Raw genomic sequence first — 6000 nt, forward strand, 5'->3', positions numbered from 1 at the left:
CGCTGCCTGGTAGGCTTCTGCCTTAAAGGACGTCTCAGAGTGCCTTACAAAAATTAAACTGTGGATGGCCCAATTATCTCCATTGTTTGAGTTTCTCGATTCTACTCTTCCTGCGACATTGCCTTCCACATTCTTCTTTACCTGCCACCAGAACCCATGTTAAAATGTATCTTTTTCATGAGATACAGACGTATTATCTCCTCCACTGTTACAGCTGCTGTGTTCCAATTGCTTAGCCTAAGAAATGTCCCACCTCCCAGTCTTGAGGACAAATAATTAACACTTGAGTGATGCACAGACTTGACTAATGAAACTATCTAGTGGTGGACCTTCAATGCACAGCTTGCTTTTTCACATTTTGCCACTAGATCCTTGGCATTTGTACCCAGACCAAGGCATCCCAGTTTCTTCTTCCAGGACATATCATAGTCCTAGATCGCTGCACTAAACCTCATTCTCATATATACTTGTAGCTTGAAGAACTGAGATTGCATGGCCATTAGAAATTACCCAGACCACGCCTTAACAGTTAGATGGGGAGAGGCCTAAAATACTTACCAGGTTTCATGACGGATCTTATTAAATTACGCCACACAATCTACAGTACCCAATATATTCCAAAGGGGTAGATCACATCACTCACGGACTATCAGATTGGAATTCTCTGAATTGGTACATAGCCAGAGAAAATCCTTTTAGCCTACTATTGCACCAACTTCCAAAATATATAAAGAGCAAGCCTTGAGAAAGTTACATAAAAAGTAACGAAGCACGTGTCGGCTGTCATCGGCTTTTGTTTGATCAACACATCCTGGAGGGCCCTAGGACTAGGACCCCCAACGTGGCCGCCACTTTCTGTCTTTTTGTAGTGCCTAAAGATTGAGTAAATAGTGCATCCAATGTGAATACCACATATAATGGTGTGTCACTTGCATTGTTTACATCCTATGTACTGTTTTTGGATTTCTTGCAGTACAATGCCCAGAGATTCTCGATGTCTGGTATTACAGAATTTTGAATTTAAATAATATTAAATGGAACAAGATAAATGTTTAATCTCTTGATGTTCTCTTTTCTTGAAATATCAATCATGACGTTCTTTCATGCACGAGTAAATTCTTGTCACATAATTATTCAAACACTGGGCATCTCGTATATACGAATTGACTAAATTGCAAACTGCATAATTTTAAATCTTAGAGTGCCGAGGTATCACTAATCTTAAAATCTTTTTGATCCATCTAGGAACCGCTTCACCACCAGGAGGGTGAAGGAGTATGTTACTAACCCTGTAAGCATCTGTTCTTGGCAGGCAGATCTGTAGATTCACATGCTTTGCATACTTCTGACATCTAGTTTTGTGTCCTGATGTTTGCAAGTTGTTTTTCTTTGAATAAGTCTTTTCCAGTCACAGGGCAGGAATGTTTCTCAAATCCTGTTTAAAAACATTCACTTTTACATTGAAATGGCCACAAACTTCCCACTGACATGCAGCTTTACTGATAAAACTTTATAGTGTACAAACAATAATATTTGGAATTAGAGTTTCTGCAAATGTGTCATTTGCACACCACCAAATAAAGTGTTCCGGTTTGTATTGCTCCTTTTCAACTCTTTGCTTGCATTATACTTCCTTACAAAAAAAAATTGCTTTTGTAATTCCAGATCTATTTTGAAATATTTTAAATATTAATATACAGGGTATTTAAATGTGTAAGAGGAAAAACAAAAATCAAACCACTTCAGACAGATCATTTGACAAACCTCTAATTCTAGTAAAATAGAGATGGAAAATGTTACTTGCCCAATATGCATCTGTTCTTGGCATGTAGATAGGTAGGTTCACATGCTTTGCATAGCCTGCCATCTAGTGTTGGGTCCAGATGTGCACTTTGTTTTTCTTCGAAGTATTTTCTAGTCGCAAGGTAGGAGACTCCTCCATTCGGTGATAGTGTGCATGAGCATCGACTCCATTGTTAGATTGTTTTCCCACAGAGGGTGATAATGGAGTTAGTAAGAGTAGAATAGAGATGTCCATGTGTATGTATCCAAGTAAGATATCACTAATAGGTATACGTACCCGGGGAGGAGTGTGGTCTCATGTGACTCCACAGCTCTACATGCAAAGAACAGATGCATACTGGGTAAGTAGCATTATCAGTTCAGAGCATGTGAGCTGTAGATCACATGTTTTGCATAGACTATATAGCAGTAATCTCCCAGAGAGGTGTCTAACCTTTAGCTGTTGCAGAGGTTTGAAAGAGTGTAAGTAGAACTGCCTGGCCCACACTAGCTTGCTGTCTTGCGAACACATCTACACAATAGTGTTGTGTTAATGTGAGAGGTGTAGATTATGTTGAAGCTTTGCAAAAGTCATCTATAGGGATACTTGCCAAGAAAGCCATAGAAGCCCAGAGTTTGTGAGTTGTGCATTCTAGGGGGAATTGTTAATGTTCATATCGCTTTTGCATAGCTTGTCTGAATGCATTTGACTATCCACCGTGCAATACCAGATTTTGAGATGGGATTGCCTTTATGAGATGGAGCAAAAGCCACAAAAGAGTGGTTACGCTTTACGGAAAGGTTTTGTCCTTTCTATGTAGTAAAATAATGATTTCTGAATGTCTAAGGTGTGTAGAGCACATTCTGCCACATAATCTGGTTGAACAAAGAACACAGGCAACTCAACAGATTGGTTGATATGGAAGGCAGAAATCACCTTGGGTAAGCATTTAGGATTAGTTTTGGTGTACTTGTAAAAAATGGTTCTTGTATGGTTCGTGCCTCGAGCTCACCTTTTCTCCTTAGTCATATAATAGCTATTAGAAAAGCGAGTTACTAAGTGAGATATTGCATCTCACATTTGTGCAATGGCTCAAAGGGTAGACTTATCAGTCTGGTGTGGACAATATTGAGATGCCACACTGGGGCAGGTGGAAGTCTTGGGTGAATGACTCTAGAGTCCTTCCATAAATTCCTTAATGACAGGCACTCTGAAGAGAGACCGATGTCTATTTTGAAGGTATGCGGCTATTGCAGCAAGATGTAAGCGTATGCACATGTAAACTAAATTTGAACGCTGTAGATGCAGTAAATAGCAGATGATGTTCTGAACTGAAGCATCATGGGGTTGATTTGATTATTACAATAAACAAACCGCTTCCACTTTTCTGCATGGCAAGCCCTTGTAGTAGGACATCTAGCCTCTTTGATAATGTCCATGCAGTCTGGCAGAAGATTGAATTTGCCAAACTGCATGACTTCAGGTGCCAGATAGCAAGGTTGAGATAACAGGGCTCTGGATGTCTTCTCTCCACAGCTGTGTGTGAGGAGATTGGGTGTAAGATATAGTTTGTGGTGATGGACTACTGAGAGCTCCAACAGTGTGGTGAACAACGGTTGACAGGCCCATGTGGAAGCAACTACTGTTAGTGTCAAGGACACCTGCCCGAGCTTCCGAGCCACTAGTGGAATGAATGGGAGAGGTGGAAAAACGTAGGCAAGTATCCCTGACCAATTTATCCATAGTGCATTGCCTCCGGACAATGGGTGTAGATACCTGGAGGCGAAGCGTGGGAATTTTGCGTTTTGGTGTACGGTGAACAGATCTGTCTGGGAAACCCCACCTCTGAAAGAACAGGAGAACTTGAGGGTGGAGTCCCCACTCGTGGATAGGTGTCTGTCTGCTGAGCAGATTGGGAATTTGATGGTCTACTCCTGGAAGGTGTTCTGCGAGGAGCTACATTTCATGACGGATGGCTGACCTCCAGATGGTCTGTGCTAACTGACAGCTGGAGATTGCCCCCCCCCCCCCCCTTTCTGTATGTAATACATTGCTGTCATCTTGTCTGTGCAGACAGTTTTGCGTACCAGGTGAATTTGAAAGGCTTTGAGCGCTAGAAATGTCACTAGAAACTCTAGATTTATGTCAAACTGCTTTTGATGCAGTCTCCACATGCCCTGAATTGAGTGAGTTTGGAGCTGAACTCCCCAACCAGTGAGGAATGAGTATGCTGCTAGCACCGTCTGTGGAACCAGGTCGATGAAGGGCCGACCTTTGGACAGGTTTTGTGGATTCCACCACTACAGAGAGCAAGGAGTGCAGCAGTCTACCAACACTAGATCTGATAACTGACCCATATACTGATTCCACTGACGTGCTAAGCATTTCTGAAGGGTACACATTTGAAGACTTGCATAAGGGTCTATTAGGATGTAAGACGTCAGCATTTCCAATAACTGCATGAACACTCGAGCTGGCAAAAAATGTGGAGGCTGGAACTGGGAAAGTAGAGTTTGAATGTTGCTGATTCTGGCCGTATTGGGATAGAGCTTTTTGTGTATGAAGAGTGGCTCCCAAGTTCGCTTGTGTGTTGTAGGGTTGGAGATGAAACTTGAATTCAAGAACATGGAGAAGCTGCACTGTTCTAGGAGTATGTCATAGACCACAGCTTTCCAAACTTTTCCTATTGGTGACAAACTTTTTGGAGATGCATCATTTTGGGGCACAGTAAGGCAGCATAGCAGCAAGCCCGAAACACCTAAGAGGGGTTCGGGGGGGTTCTCCCCCCGAAGAACGTTTTGAAATAAAAGTGGGCAAATGGTGCATTTTCAAGCAAATTTGAGAAAGCAGGAAGGTTACTAAAGCAATTGTGAATCTATTCTAACAAAGACAGTGACTGGCAAAACTAGGTGTTAGGTTAGGTTTGTGCCTGAAGCTAGAATATAATCATGCACACATTGCCACATGCCCCAGGGATTTGCGGCGCAAAGAGGGCTGGTTCACGCACTGCCAACCCTTTCAACCATGCACAAAGTCCGCCTGCTGGCGACCAAGCCCAAACCACCCAAAAGGGGTCTGGGTGGTCCCCCCCCCGGAGAAAATTTTGAAAAAATAGTGGACGAATGGTAAATTTTTCAGCACATTTGAGAGCGCAGCAAGGTTAATAAAGCAATCCTGAATCTGTTCTAACAAAGACAGTGACTGGCAAAACTAGGTGTAAGGTTAGGTTTGTGCCTGAAGCTAGAATATAATCATGCACACATTGACACATGCCCCAGGGATTTAGGGAACGACCATTAATAAAACAAATTGTACTATTGCTGGGGGCTTTTTCCTGGTGCTTGGTCTTTTGAAGTTGTGCAACCTCAACAGCTATGTGCCAAGCACATACAAAACAGGTAGTAAGAATCGTACTGGAAGAAAGGAAATTCCAGCAAACTCACAAGTTGTATACTCTTAGAATATGTACATTCACAAGTACTTGACAGTTACAGCAAACGAAATGGAGGCCTGGGTGTCGAGTCCCATATTACTTCTAATATTTACCCACTGCTACTTTTAGTGATCACTAATCAGATTGTCCTGGTGGAAAATTGCAAGCCAAGTAGTTTTGACCTGGGTTGCAAGATTAAATGAGGGGCTGATCCCGGATTACTGAGAAAGACATTCTAATTCCCCTGCCACTAAGGTGTTCATTAAATTATTTACAGCAACCAAATGTAGTTATGTTAAAGATAAATTCTTAAAGTAAGAGTCATGGTCCTCGGATTTTGTACGTACTTGGATGCCTGCTTTGCCCCAATAAGTCAGACAGCAAGTGTTCATGGCAGTGTGCAAATGCGTGCACTTATAGACTAAAACAGGGTAAACATTTACTGAGCACCTTTCCAGAATGTTCCACACTGTGGCACGTGCTGCGAAAGGGAGGGATGCTTCAGTCTATGCTGGAGCCTCTCTTAAAGTGCATGGTATTTTTCTTTTTGACTCCGGTCAACTTCCCCTAGTGGTGCTGAAGGTCAGCATTTCCTGCCGATGCTCCGGCTCACCTTTTCCTGCCAGCGTTAAGACCGCTGTTTATCAGTGTTCTACCTTCAACCCTTCACTCTGTGGTAAACCACGCTCTTTCAGGCGCGGACATCGGCTGGCCAGCCATAGGCCGCCATCACTGGTGCAGGCACGAGTCTCAGCTCGCAGCAGGCCACAGACGGTGTATGGGC

Source organism: Lissotriton vulgaris, chromosome 7 (genome assembly GCF_964263255.1).
Source record: "Lissotriton vulgaris chromosome 7, aLisVul1.2, whole genome shotgun sequence".
In the NCBI taxonomy this organism is placed as follows: domain Eukaryota; kingdom Metazoa; phylum Chordata; class Amphibia; order Caudata; family Salamandridae; genus Lissotriton; species Lissotriton vulgaris.